Source organism: Limanda limanda, chromosome 19 (genome assembly GCF_963576545.1).
Source record: "Limanda limanda chromosome 19, fLimLim1.1, whole genome shotgun sequence".
In the NCBI taxonomy this organism is placed as follows: domain Eukaryota; kingdom Metazoa; phylum Chordata; class Actinopteri; order Pleuronectiformes; family Pleuronectidae; genus Limanda; species Limanda limanda.
This window is the reverse complement of record NC_083654.1, coordinates 13619608-13635619: the sequence shown is the minus strand read 5'-3', so window position 1 is coordinate 13635619 and position 16012 is coordinate 13619608. Positions and strand designations below refer to the sequence as shown.

The 16012-nt window shown below is 41.7% G+C and overlaps 1 protein-coding gene across 2 annotated transcripts in view; it reads right to left on the bottom strand.

The window, feature by feature from the left end:
- atxn1a (ataxin 1a) overlaps nucleotides 1-16012 on the bottom strand; it is a 60547-nt gene that overhangs the window by 19259 nt on the left and 25276 nt on the right. Inside the window, exon 2 of one of the 2 annotated variants that reach the window (XM_061092565.1) lies at nucleotides 10507-10623. The exons of the other annotated variant lie outside the window; for it this stretch is intronic. The gene's annotated coding sequence lies outside the window, so the exon portion shown is untranslated. The remainder of the gene's footprint in view (nucleotides 1-10506; nucleotides 10624-16012) is intronic. 2 annotated transcript variants of the gene reach the window in all.

Sequence of the window (16012 nt, the reverse complement as noted above, 5' to 3'; positions counted from 1 at the left end):
CTACCGAGATATTATTAAAAAATGTTAATATTTAAGGTTTTTGTGTCCCTTTCCTGGTGGTATAAGCACTCTTATCCTTGCTATCATGCATTTATATTAGAATCTGTTGAGCAGAGAGTTTTGTTAGTGTAGTAATAAGTTGCTGTTGATGTTCAAGGTACAGTTCCTGATTTTCAATAGCCATAAAAAAAAACCAGATATCGCAAAATGTCCTTCCTATTTTGAAATGAAACTACGCAACTGTTTGGAAACATATTTTTAACATCATTTGGGGTTTTGTGCAAAGTTTTGGAAGTTATTAACAAACCACTGCCGCTCCGAAGGCTAAAGAGTTTGAAAAGAAAATTATGTAAATGCCAATAAAAGTTATAGGCAAGGGATAAATAGAAAGACAGAAAATATATAACAGATGGACAGACTCAGTAACAGAAGTTAGAGACCAAAAATCAACAGATACTCTGAGAAAACCAGACCAGACTGTATTTGTTTCACAGTCCATTCTGCTGCGTCAGGTGACCTCAACAGCACAGAAACATTTGTTTGTTGCCTTGGTAACCAATTGGAGCCTCACAGTATTTAATCATAATTCATTTGTGTGGGTTTGTTTACAATCTAGCGTCAAGTAAAAGCAGAACGGGAGAGAGAGAGAGGGAGAGAGGGAGAGAGAGAGAGCGAAAGAAAGTGAAGAAACAGGCAGAACAAGATGAGAAGGGAGAGAATCAGTTCAGCAGTTCAGATTTGGGATTTAACTTCTCTCTCTCTCTCTCTTAAAGTCTCCGTCTTTGTTCGGCTGGTCTGTCGCTCTCTCTGAAACTGTCTCGCTCTGGCTGAAATCGTCACACGTCAATGCCCCCAGATCTTTCTGAAATCACGAAAACTCTCTCTCTCCCTCTCCACCTCATGCCTCCTCCTCATAACCCATGATTTTTTAATTTTTTTTTAATTTCACATCTTCCCTACGGTATAACCAAATCAATCAAGAAGGAACCTATTTTGGTTAGATGTTACTACTTACTGGATTATTTTGGACAAAAAAACGAAATCACGATTATTCAGACGATTATTAATATCTGCCCTTATTTTTTTTAAATGACTAACCGGAAGTACCAGTCACTTCCGGTTCCGGTAAACACGATTACGGCTACGTGTCTCATTCCTCCGTGCCTGGTTAATCAAACCCTTAATGATGGCAACATTAACACTCTCCATAAAAACACTTTGTAACTGAGAACTTTGAAATTTCCTCTCAATATTAAATGTAGGGATGTCACGAGAACCGATACCTACGATACCTTTCGATACTAAGATAACAAAACGATGCCGATGCCAAAGTTTTTGAAGCACCGTAGGCACCGTCAGCTTCGATGCCAGCAGCTGTTAGCAGCTTAGCATTAGCATCGGTGCTGCGCCTGTCGACGTTTACATTCAGAAAACCAAGACGGCAACTGCGGCTGCAGCGTTCGCCCCACCTCGACTTGTTTATTAAAAAGGCACAAAGAGTCGTGTATGGAAGTATTTTGCGTTTGACGCCGGGTTTACACCGGACACGGAAGCAACGCCGCCGCTCCGCGCTAATCCTTAGCGCGCCGGCACATTGTTGTTTACACCGGAAGCTGAAGCGGCGCATGGGAGTGGATGGGAGCCAGCTGTTATTAAAGGCTTGGTGCTGCGCTTATGCGTCGCTTCAGCGTCCGGTGTAAACCCGGCGTGAGGCAGATGACCGCGGTATTATCATTTAATGCATAACGTGTCTCACAACAAAGCGTCACTCACATGCGTCCGCAACTACCGTATAACCCTCAGTATATGCGCAGCGCAAGCACATGGAACTACCGTATATGACATTAACAACATCCAAATAATGCACTTTTTTTTTACCGTGGTATCGAAATTGGCATCGAGAATCGTATTATTTTACTGGTATTGGCACCGACTACTGAATTTTTGGTATCGTGACACCCCTAATTAAATGTCCCCATCTGCCCCCCCACTACAAGCACACAGACAGAGAGAGAAAGAGAGGGGTGGGGGGGGGCTATGAGGACCATCATAATTTACCCCCGAACCCTGACATTGAACGGGTTCCATACAACAACAAGGGGAGAATCGCGAGCTGACCCGCGCGGGTCCGGTGTGAACAGCCGGGCGGCTGCGCGCTGAAGAATGGACGCTGCGCAGCGCGGTCGATCAGACGGGGCTGCCTTCCCTCTGCCATTTTCCACTCGCGCTGTTTTTTAAATACCTCCGGTCCCCACGCACACAACTCGCCTCCTTCACTTCACAGCTGCTTGAGAGTGAGTGCCAGTCAGCGGGGACGCGCTGAATGCTCCGGGGGAGGGACTGAATTGCGCATGCGCGTCGCTTTAGAAAAAAATGGCAAATAATCGTTTCAACTCGATTATAGTAGTTTGGAGATCGTTTGACCCAATAATCGTAATCACGATTAAATTTCGCTTAATCTTGCAGCCCTAGTCACTATCATATATTTTATTTTCCCAATGCTTAAAAATCTGAACATATGATTGTGACAATATCTAACTAACAGGACAGAAACCAGGGGGTGTTCATAACTAGAAGCTTTGGCTTCACTTTTGGAGAGCAGTCATGTCCTCCATCTTTATATTCAGTGAAAGTTCTTGACTGATGGGTTTCATAAGATGAACCTTGTTTTAAACATTTCTCAATAAAGAGAATAGCATTTCCTTTAATTGAAATACTACATTCGTAGTATAGTATTAAGAACTGAATCGTAACAGAGAAACTTCCTCAATAACCACCTGATATTTTCCACAGCAAACGCCGCTCTGCTCTTGCTCCACTTCATTTCTTCTGTCTGTCTGTCACAGGCAGTCACTAAGGAAACTGATGAAAAGCTTCTATACATATATACACACACACACATATACATATCACACACTCCTCTGCTCTTATACACCGACTTTCGCACTCTCTCGGTCGCCCACGCAAACTTCACACATGCTGCGATTATGACCACGGCAGCCCCCATCGTACTACACTCTCTTTACCCTCTCTGCCCACCCCACGTTGTTACTGTTGGCGAAAGTCTCAGCTCTCCTGTTTATCCATGCCTTTCAATCTTTCCCTGGGTGTTTGTGTGTCCGTGGGCGTGCCGGAGGTTGTGAGACGGAAGGTGCAGGGGCACCTAATGGTCACATACCAAACACACACAAACACAGGAAGCTTGCAAGGCTGGCTTAATGAAGGCACACACTTATTACATAATCTTAATCATATCATACCAGTGTTCTCTACATAATCCATCATTCATAACCTTTTGTAATCGTTACATAATCATGTTAGCAGTGCCCTCTGAACCACGGGCCATTAACACACTGTACAAATACTTCTTTCCCTTACCCTTCATCCCTCTGTCTCGCTCATAAACCCTCTGCCAGGCTGCGTTAACTCCCTGGCAAGTGTAGTGTCGCTGCTTAAGCCTAAGCCACATCCCATTCACAAACCTACTAACCACACAGACTATTAGATCCCGGCTAGTCACATACACACACAATGAAGTAAGCATCTGTGTGTATATGTGTGTGTATGTCAGTGTAAGAGAGAGAGAGAGAAAAAGAGAGAGAGAGAACAAGAGAGAGAGTGAGAGAGTTGTGTAGGATTAGGGAGGGACTGGAATGGATGGGCAAATCACTGCTAAGCTCCTCTATTGCTCTATAAGCCTATGTGAGTACACACACATACACACACACACGCATGCACACATAAAATGCGTAAATATACAAACATGCTAGATGTTGTGTGCATGCACACACACTAGCATACATTGATGCTCTTACTCTTTATTTTTAACAAACAGAATACACCGACACACACACACACACACACAATAAAAGCCCTAGAAGACATTCAGACACACAAATAAGCAGCCAAAACTCGACAACCTCATTCAAGGGCAAATGCAGACATGAACACGCATATTATTTCAATCACAATATCTAATCCCACTCCCAGTGTCGGCGCATAAAAGGGGAGTAAGAGAGAAATGTGGGAGGAAAGAAATTAGACGCAGGGAAAAAATAAATAATACAAATAATAAGAAAAGGCCTAGATTAATTAAAGAGCCCATTGAATAGAGGAAGAGAAACGTAAAAGGCATAAAGGAGGAGTGAAAGAAAAGGGAGACATAAGTACCACTCATACTCCATTCATCATTACACCATTCACTCACACAAAGATCCCTTCTCTGTTTGTTTCTGTTCCTCTGTTTGTTCCTTAGAAATAATCGCCAAATCATTTGTATTCATCATCCAGTTGTCATTAGGTCAAATCTCTTTGATGGGAGATGAGTAGTAGCATACATTGTTGTTTACCATTGTATTTCCTTATACCACGCTCACAGGCACTAAAAGGTCTTTCCATATTCTGTGCCTTGTGTAAATAACAAAGAAAGCCCCATATTTTAATAACAACACGCCATACACTCCATATACAATGTTAGTCAATAATAGAGCCTACTGCTCTTTAAAAGAAACATCATACTCGTCACTCAAAAAAAAAATAGCAAATCCTCTAATGTTTATAATGCAATATAACTGTAAACTTATTGGTTTTAACTTCCCTACATATTAAACTATTTATCTGGGAGAGTTATTTTCGCTGTGCAATGAGCATTGAATTGAATTAGATATAATTTCTAAGTTGAGGACAGGCTGACAGGTGTGGGATGTGCAACTTTCTGGCTCTACAGGGAGAACAGAGCTGAATAAAACCCCTGATTTGTAATACACACCCACACTGTGGTACACTGACGCCGTTTGATTTGCAAACACACTTTATTTTCCTTTTCGCATGTTTGAATGGGAGAAGAAAAGAGAACTCACACAAACATTTGTGATGATGCCTGCGTGTGTCCACGTCTCGGCCAGAGAAGCGTATTGTAGCGTGTGGGCTGAAGCTGAAGTGCCCCACTGTACCAGGCAGAGAGAGGCAGACTGGCACTAATTGGCATGAATGGGTGTGGAAGAGGTGGGTGACTGCTCAGCATGTGTCCCTGTCTGTGAATAATGTGTTTTCACCTTTCCAAAGGCACACGGACAAAAATGTCAGACAGGCAGCAGCACTAGTGGAGCAAGCAGACTCGCACACATTCATCAAAGTCCTCTGCTTTGAGACCCCAGAGACTCACATGCAGCGCGCAGCAGAGCCATAGAGAAGCCATCATCAAATGAAAAAAGAAAATAATAAAATCCACAGCAGCACACACTCACACACACACACACACTCACAGCGCACTCCACAGGTGTCTGAATGGCCTCATCCTGAGACCGAAAGCTGCGTGGTGCACACAACAATCACCTTTACTAAAATACACAAACCCAGATGCATGTCCTTTCATGCTACTGTATACAGTCGAATGTATGTAATCATGTTGAATAGCCCTGTTGATTGCTGTCAGGCTCCCACAAGGGAAAATGACTCCAGTCAATTTGAGCTATTTTCCCCACAGTGAGGCACAATTTACGAACAAAGGGAGAAGGGTTTTATGTTTCAAGTGAGCGACCAGCTGAAAATACTGCACCACATAACAGGATATAAAAACGTTGATTTACCATGTTAATGTTTTTGCTTAATGCATAATGAAAATATAACCACAGCACATATAGGCTTAACTGCATGTATTTCCAATTACAAGACAATAATAAAGCAACAGTAGTTTTTATATGTAAAAATAACAAGAGAAAGTGACCAAGAGTGAATATTGGGGCTAGTTTACTTGTTGCGAGAGCAAAAAGAGGCCAAAGGATGCAGGACAGATGTGGCCTGACATTGCTATTGTAAGTAAGTCATAACTTGTGGTTGTTTGTTTGCAATGTCTTGTGGTGTTCTGCTTTCTATACGAGGTGTAAGAGGAGTTGTTGACTCACTAGCTTATCATCAGAAGCCACGTAAAACTATTTCGATAAAGGTTTATCTGTCATATTTGTGTAAAATATCCCGATCAGTCAAATGGTTTCTTCGGCTTCTGAAGTTGTCTCTCTGTCAGTTTGTCAACAAATGACCTCTATGAACAGTGTCTCTTGCATTGTGTCATTTTAAGACCACACAGGATATTTGTTCCATTTCATTTAAGTAACTTGTTGTCAACAACACTGTTCTTTGTTGGTGTTTTAGGTGGCAACAAATGCTGGATTGCAGCATGAGAATAGAAAGTTAAAATAACAACAACATGATTCTGTAACTAAACCGCTGTACTATAGTTTGAGGAAGAGCTGCTGTATTCCAATCAACTGCCTCAGACTGAGCCTGGAGAGAGATGAAGAGAGGCAGGAAACAGACAGACTGGCCACACAGGCTTTTCACTGCCTGCCTCACATTTGCAACTAATTACTCACTTTCTTTCAACATCATTACTTCCAGCAGTAGTTTCTTCTTATGTGCACAGAGGAAAGAAGGACGAGGGAAGGAGGAGAGGAGGAGAGGGAGAGCAGGACTAAGGTACATGAAGGAGAAGCAGAGAGAAACGGTGACGTAACCTTATACTGACACTGCAGTCAGAGGGACAAAGAAAGAGAGAGAGAGAGATGGAGAGATGCAAAGAGAGAGAGCATGATGGGACATCAATACACAGACTTAAGAGATCTATTAGCTGATAGAAGACACACACACAACTTCACACTCCCTAAGCTACTGACTGAGTGAGTGAGTGAGTGAGTGAGTGAGTGAGTGAGTGAGTGAGTGAGTGAGTGAGTGAAGGCCATCAGGGGACAATGGAACAACGCCAAAAACTACTCATTCACATACGACATTGAAAAATTTGCATACACATTCATGGGAAAACATCTAAAATACTCTCACACAAGCCACTGAATATTATACGCACATTCATGACTTGTAAAAAAAAAACAAAGCAGCATTTTCCTGCAAAACAGCACCATAAGAGGCCGATTGGGGGAGCTACTGGAACTGAGGATGGTACCTGATGGCACCTCAATCATGTACTACTCGAGATCTCTATTTTTGAGACTGCTCTCAGTCTGTCTCCTCTCAGAGTGGGAGTGTGTTTGTGTGTAAGAATACATGTGGATTGTGTGAATACAAATCTGAGATGAGAGAGATAAAAAAAAGCAACAAAAACCTAACAATTTCTAACTAAATAAGCAAGGAGTGTGTGTGTGTGTGTGTGTGTGTGTGTGTGTGTGTGTGTGTGTGTTTGTGTAACTTATATTGTGGATCTTGTCCACACAAGGTGAACTGTTACATTTTAGGTTAAATGCTTGGTCCTTGGTTAATGTAGTGTTTGGTTTTGCAAGAAGCGCTTATTGTTAAGTCTCTAGGGAATGTAAGTCATTGCAATGTCCTCCTAAGTGACAAAAAACAAGTGTGTGTGCGCATGTGTGTGTGTCTGTGTTTGTGTGTCTGTTTCAAGAGGACAGCATAATGGAATGCCTCGGCGGTTCAAGACTTGCCAAGAGCACTTTTCCCATACGCAAGGGAGCCAAGACTTCCCCAACCATCCAAGAATAGCACAGACTTTCTCACTCTCTCTCTCTCTTTTACTCTCTTTCTCACCCACACACACACGCACAAGCACTCACACATTTTACTCTCTGGATTCAACAAGAAAGAGGGTGATAGTGTGAAGGATGAAAGTAAAGGCTCAGGATTCAGTCAGACCGTTAAAGAGACAGTATGAGAAAGAAAAGACACGGACATTTTTAGAATGGTTAAAGTTATGTAACCAGCCTTGTTGGGCGATGTTCACTTTGGCAAGATGGGTATGATCAAATTGTAAAGGTGATAAGGTTCAATGAAACAAACTAGAATGAAGTGAGAGCCAGTTCATCTCAGGAGAAAAAAAGAAAAAGCAAGTGAAAGAGGAAGATAAAAAGGGAAGAGGGAGAGAGACAGAGATCTCAGAAATGAAACTGCAGGACTCCCAAATTTCTCTGCTATTTATGATTTCATGTGCACTTGTGTGTATGTATATTAAAACTAACAGGTTTTACACAAATATATGGTTATCAGTAAGTGATGGGTCATTCTGTTGCCTTCATCGCCGCCCCAGGTCCTGAAAGGTGTAGTAGAAAATCAAGATGGATGACGCGGTTTTCTCTGCAACCCAGGTTTGTTTGCATATGTTACTGGCGCATTAAAAATGTATCACTGTTTTCAACAGTAGGTCGTGGAGGAGCCCACACCGTCAGCCATTTTGAAAATCTATACCTTTCAGGATCTGCAGAGATGAAGGTAACAGAAGCACCTGTGCTCTGATATCGTCATATTTTGTAGTTATTCACTTTATGTGATCTTTTGAAAATTGATAAAGAGCTGTGTTTAACTTATCTCTTCCTCAAACATCTGTATCTCAAAACTTTTTAATGTAGCATCTCTCCTGGCCATGAAATGAACCTTAAACGACCCTTAATATTTGCAAATAAATTGGTTTAATCATGTGTAAAATCAGGTTCTAAAAACCACAACACTGTTATCTGGATCACATCACTAACTCATGCAAGGAAATTATTAACCAAGATTCATTTTTGCCAGTGATTGGCTCTACAGCTGAGGTTCTTGCTCAGGACAGTGGGGGCTGCCCAGCGACACATTTTAATGTCCACACTGTTGATGGCTGTGCAGTACAATAATGAAATGGTTTTAATTAGTTTGTGATATATACTGTATTATTATCTCAGCGCTAAAACAGATCAGTGCGGCCTTGAGGCTTAATCTTCCAATTAGTATGATGACACTCAAATTCAAATATTAATCTTCCAGTCTGAGTGCAGCCGCATGGAGGTCAGTAAGTGTTTGTAATAAATGTTACACATGTCTGTTGTTTATCGCTCATGCAATAAACAACAAGTATCCCTGAGCGTGAGAGGCAGCTGGAAAATAACTCTCATCTCAGAACACGCAAGAAAACACGGGGGAGAGAACTTGAGATACTTTGTTTAAATGTTTGCTCACATTGATTTTTCATGACTCACTGGAAAAATGACTCGTAGTGAGGGGAGAGACGATCCATCAAAGAGAAGTGCTACGTTCTGATCCTTCACCTCATGCATTTGCTTTGTCTAATATGTCTGCAAACATAATAATTGCCATCGGCTCCAAAGATGCTCTTCTGCAGTTGACCTTGTGGTTGTACTTTGTAAAGGAGGGGGAGAAGGTGAGAAGAGAATTGCTCCACTGGGGATCAATACTGCTACAAGAGAGACTGCATGCTCTCCGAGTAAAAAAAACAACTAGAATTACCACCTTGGGGTTGTGTCCCACCATCAACCAGTGCAGTTTCAGTCTACATACATTGTTTTCCATTCTCATGGAGCTCACAATAACATTTACCTTTGACCTCTGAGATATGTTTGTCTTTGAGTCCAAGTGGTAGCTGGTCAAAATTGGAAGAAAGTCCCTAAAGATGGACTCCAGAGGCCAAAAACATATTTTGAGAGGTCACTGTGATCTTGACCTTAACCTTTGACCAACCAAATCTTAATCGGTTAATCCGTAAATCTAAGTAAACATTTGTGAAAAATTTAAAAGGATTATCTAGTGCCGGTCTTGAGATAACGTGTTCACGAGGAGACAGCGACATTGACCTTGGGTCAAAAATATCTAATCAGCTCATCTTTTAGTCCAAGTGAAGGTTTGTACCAAATTGAAGAAATTCCCTTGAGGTGATCTTGAGATATCGCACTTGAGAAATTCCTCAGTTAGCAGGCATAGTAATCAGATACCCAAACACATACATATAAGTAATAAACAAAGCAAGTACAATACACCTGCTCCCTCCTCTCTCCAGGCTTTACAGGGACTCTATTCAAAGGGAGTTTTTTCCCACTGTCAGCGCTGCCAATAAGGCTTCCATTCTCACAGTGAGACATCACTCACAAAGGGGTTGTGCATATCACATACTATATATCACTGCTCCAACAGAGAGCTCGGACGCAGCCTCAACACGCCTCTCGTCCAATCACAGCATGGACAGGAGGCAAACTTTACTGGCTTCATTTACGAACTGAATCATGACTCCTTATCTTATCATCATCTACCATCACCTCTATATTACATGAGAGAGAATGGGGATAATAAGCATAAGCCACTAGTTTGAACCAAGCCATAAACTCATGATGTGTTGTGGTTCAAAGCAACAGAAAAGGCACAACCTTGGTTCCTTCAGTGCGTGCCGTGCATGTGATGAGCTGCCACTTCACTCACATTCATATCAAATGGACTTTACATGCATCCGTGCTGTGACCACGGCGACAGGTTTATCAGCAAAACAAGACTCAGGGCCATGAATAAAACATGGGGCTGGAAAGTCCTTGATGTCAAAACAAATGACATCAAATTAAACATGACTGTCATAACTAACAGCTTTTAGCTGGGAATAGCAACATGGTAGACGTCAACTGCTGAATTATAGCTGATCTAGCACAACGTAATTTCGAGCTTAAGTGCAAACATGATATAGATCTCTATGTATTCGTAAAACCAGCTTAACAGTAAGAGCAGGAATACTCTCACCTCATTCAACACAACTCCTCCAGACCCCCCTGGTTTGTCAGCAGGTGGTACAGCCCATTTAGAGAGTTCCAGACTATCCCAGAATGCAATGTGTTGACTCAGGGAACTCAGGAATCCCTGGTGAATAAAAACAAAAGAAGTTGAAACAAAACTAGAGGAAAAATTGTCTTCCTTCAACAATACCAAGTGTAACACCCGCAATCGCCGCAAATTATGCCATACACCCAATATGGCAGGATATGTTGTTATGCACTGGGCTGTGAGCATAAGCAGGAAGTGCACACAGCAGAAGGGATTTGGAAACACAGCTGAGGATGCGTCACAGGTTTCAACACAGAGCAACGCATAACCCCAGCTTTAATCAACAAGCCGAAACTATGACACGAGATTGTCACATCATGTTTCAAACAGAGTTGTAGATGCAACCTGGCAACATGGAAAAAAACACACCCAAAACAAAAAGCTTTCAGTGCTGCTACTGATGCTAATCTGAGTGAGTGAGCAATATTGTAAAAAGATGCATGAAGCTTTCTACTTAAATAAAAAACACAGATGTATAAGGAATGTCTGGAGAAAGTATCAGTAATGAAATGAAACACGTTTTAAATATTTTTTGAAGAAAATCATGCGTAATTATTTTCAACATGCTTTATTTTATTTTCTGCAAAGGACAATATGTTTTAATTTTTGTTTTTTTATGTGTTAGCTGGATTACTCAGAAACTACTAGGAAGAACTCATTTGTGGTGACTGGACCAAGAACAGAGATTCACATTCAGGAATCAGGCGAAACTCAAAGTTCAAATTAACAGTATATTTTTAAAACAGGCTGAGGTCATAGCCATGTTTATATATAAAAAAGAAAATCGTCGGTGCGTCTTTAAAAACATTGAATGTGCAACAAGCTGATGTATGCAGACGCCCACACACCGCCAGGAGAGACAAACCGACTGATCGTCGACTGAGTGCTCACACTCTGAGGGACTAATTAGGCAGGTTGTGGTGGGATGATGGGGATGTTGTGAGGATACAAGAGACATGTTCCCTGCTGATAGTAAGCTGCAGCTGGCGTGTTTGCATGTGTGTCTGTGGAGGTGTGTGGGATGTCAAACACACTGACCCACATCTTACAAGCCTGACAACATGAAAAGAGGCAGGGTCGTGTGTGATTGTAGCCGTGTTTTGGTGCAGCTTATAGAAGACAGAGAAGGGAAATACAGTATGTGGCCGGTTGTTTTTGTGCCAGATTACTTACAGTAAAATACATCATTTCATGCACACTTTTTATGTTATGCAAGGCGACTCTAGTCTTCTGGGGATTAAGTGGTACAGTGAAAGTGAAATACAATAATGGAAGAGCGAGGGAATGACACAGAGAGAGAACGTTGAGTATTTCCAGGTGCCAGAAAATCATTAGGTCTCAATGGAGGGATATAGTATCGAGTCGGCTGCTTAAGCTAAGCATGTACTATATGTAGACACATTAATGTACCAGCACATGATAAGCTGTAGGGTTGCTATGCACTTAAGATGTTGGTCAAGTGTAAATGTAAGGGGGAGATAGAGGAGGGAAAAAGTGTCTACTGAGGGCTTGGATTACCAGACACCAACTGGCAAAGAAATCCATTATATGGCATAAATGAAGTGAAAAACAATGACAAATCGCATTCAAATAAAAGTTAAAAGAGGAGAGGAAAAGTGGAAGAGAGGGGATCCAGAGGCGACAAAAAAGGGAGACAGATGGAGAAAATAGAGAGGACACAGAGGAAGAGAGAGAGAAACAGATGGCGGCAGAGAAGAGACAGATAGAAACTCAATGGGAGCACAACACTGGCTCAGCCAGCGAGGCACGGCGGGGAGTATGGCAAGTCGAAAAATGTCAGAGGAAAGGGAGGAGGACGAGGAAGATGGTGAGAGGGAGAACAGAGAGAGAGGAGGATTCATTCCAAAATCCTATAAAAACTCTGTTCAGTTCAAACATACCGACCTTAGACTCAAAGTGTTGTTTTAAAATCATATTTTGAGGAGTTTTAACACCAAGTTTATTTGGAAATGTTCAGTTCCTGCTCCCCTCTAATGACTCATCCATCTAGAGTTACTGATTTCAAATACAACAAATTACACACTCTAAGGAAATACCAAGTTGCATAGCTACCCATTCAAATGTTGAAGAAAAAGTTCCAGTATCGATTTAGAAAGCAGTTAACTGGTGAGAATATTATGAGACAGATTAATCAAACCCGCATGCTGTAAAAGTAATAAATGTAGCTCAGGCAAAGCCAAGAAGCTCTTAACACTCCAAAATGAAAGTGGCACTTGGAAGTAAAGAGGCATCCTCTAACATGTCTTACTTGTTAGTTTGTCAGACATTTTACAATATAATGAAAATCCGACAAAATCAATCAAACTTAATGTCATAAAGCCACAAAATGCTCATCAGTCTCACAGGAATACTTGTTCTGTGAAGCACTTTGTTTATGAAGAGGATGGGGCCTGCAGTAAATCTGATGTGACTTTAAAAGGTCCAGTGTGTAGGATTTAGTTGAAAGGGATCTATTGGGACATATTAAATATATAATAATCTTAGTGAAGTTTTCACTGCTCTGTAATCATCTAAATTGTACAAATTGTTGTTGTTTTTTTACCCAAGAATGGGTCTTTTTTATTGAAATACTTCATATTTACATCGGGAGCTTGTCCCCTCTACGGAGGCCGCCATGTTTGTTTTTTTAACAGTCGTCCAAACTGGACAAACTAAAGACCTTTTGAGTTTTTAAGACAACTGAAGGCTGCAACAGGTTCTCTTTCATGTTTGGAAGAGGAGGTTTAGGTGAGGAGTGTTCAGCTGCAACACTTAACCACTAGATATCAGTAAATATTTCACACCTAACCTTTAAATGCTCAACATAATATATTTTCTACCTGATTACAAGCTTCTCCCCCACGACACAAACCACACACACACACACACACGCACACGCACACGCACACGCACACGCACTTTGTCTCAATCTATCATGTCCAAACCAGAAATCAGGCAGGCTAATTTAGTAGGTTCAGTGTAGACAACATTAAGTGAAGGGCTGATTGAATTGCAAAGCACATTGGAGCAGACAGGAGAGGAGTGTGTGTGTGTGTGTGTGTGTGTGTGTGTGTGTGTGTGTGTGTGTGTATGTGTGTTCTCAAGGTGTATATGAGTTTGTCTCTGCATTGTACCTACACTACATCCCATTACATTCATTTAGCAGATGCTTTTGTCTAAAGTTAAAGTGAATTCAACCTCCACACAAACAAACAAATTGTGTTGCTTTGCGTGGCGCTCTGGATCAAGCAGCGATCACATTCAACATGCCTCACAAATGTTCCCTGTGTGTGAGCGTTTCTCTGTACTTGACTACAGGCTGGCTGGCATGATAACACCATGAATACTTCTGTCCACTCGACCATCACTTCATCTGTTTAAGTGCCTGCATTCTTGCCATTTTGTCTTCGCCAAGTGTATCCACAAAAAAATGTTGTCCACCCACAATCGTCGTGGCTCTTGCCAAATCTTTTGCCTACCGAACAAGCTTTGCCTATAACAGTGCAGAGCAGTCTCTTTTTTTTAAATGGCTGTAGAATGTGGAACCACAAGTACTGGGTTCAAATACTAACATCAGCAGAGGGTTTACCCAAAAATGCTTCTGAAGGTCGCGTTCGCCACTGTATCCCAGTTACAGAGTAAATACAGTGTGAAACATCAAACCCTCCGCGGATAAATGTAACGTTAAGGAGCTGATACAAACATTACTAATAGTAGTTGAGCGCATACCTCCGTCAGAGTCTTACCATAAACTCAAACAATAGATTCAATCAAGATGTGCAAACTTTCATACACTCATAGATATCAGTTCCCTAAATGTGCCTCGAAATTTTCAGCAAGGTCCGGGAATTATTGGGAAAAATGTTGAAAAACATCCTATTTCACAACGTCGAAAATGTGAGAGAAAAATATCCTGGATCTGCCCTATGAGTCATATCCGTACCGACATTTTATGTGTTCTTCTCTGATCTGTACCACATCCTTCCAGCGAGTTGGTGGTTTTTGGGATATCTACTTTCATTCTTTCCTTCTCCTTGGAAATAAGTTGATGGGTAACTTGTTAATCTGAATGTTTGAATGTTTAAGCAATTATAAATAATATTACATTTGTTGTACAAAGGCCTGACTTGTGATAAATATAACAAACACATTCACAGGATCTCACACACACACACACACACAGACAGAATTCTTCTGGAGCTGACGTAGTGTCTGAGAGCTACTTGGTTGGTTGAGGCCGAAGAATGCAGTGACTTTTTGTACATGTGTGTGTGTGTGTGTGTGTGTGTGTGTGTGTGTGTGTGTGTGTGTGTGTGTACAGCCCAAGTGACTGACCATCACTGTAATGCAAGGGAAATGCCTTCCTCAACCACAGCCCCATTTTCCTGGACTCACTCAGCATCTGCCACACCACCTCTGAGAATCAACCCTCTGGAGGTTGGAGGTGCTTAAGAGCAGAGAGGAATGTTATCACGGGTGCACACATGTCTCCAAAAGGCCAGTGGCCTTCGTACTTATCGCCATCCTCCATCTACCGTGCCACACTCTTTTGTTGCTGGAAGTGTGTGCGTGGCGGCGTCAGTGGCATGAAAAGAATTCCCGTAACTGACCTGAACTATTTTTAATTACAGATTTTTAAGGGACAAAGAAAGAGAGATCAGAAGCCAGGATGCAAGTACAAATCATTCGGCTGAGAAAAACATAAAAGAGAGGTCAGCGTTTCCAGGTTTACAATTCTCTCCCTCAAGACGGAAGATCCTGCAAGTGACCATCAGGGATATTTGGAATCAAATCATGCTGGTTCATTTCACATGGATTTACTGATGCAGATTATAGTTCTCACTCAGTCACCATCCAATAATATGGATAAAAGCTGGAGGTGACTCTTCATTGCTCATTATCAATTAAAAGATAAAGACGAAGAAGAAGAAAAACTACCAAATTTGGTTAATTGACTGATCAGCTAAAGGAGGTGCTGTTTCTATGGTTTCTTCCTCGTACCCCCTTTCTATAATCTTGTCGTATAATAACATGTATAAGGTGTTGTGTCCTTAGTGAAGCTATTTTGTACTTTGTAAGACTGTACACTTTCCCTAGTGGGTGTTGTGCACACACACACACGTACATTCTTGCAGGCACAAACAAAGAGAGAGGACAGGCACTCATTTGTCCCAAATGAAGACAATGGAGCAAGAAAAAGGCTCTGTTTTAGTGTTCAGTCTGTGCGTTGAGAGGGCACGCTGAGAGAATAGGAAGCATACTTTCTATGCCAAGCGTCTCTTTGGCACACACACAAGGACACTCACACATACAAACACATGCACACACCCAAGCACACACAAACACAAAAACACACACCCACTACAAACCCACTGCGGAGTGCTTTTAATTGGCTGCTGATTTGCCAGTTAGTGTTCTTGCCACT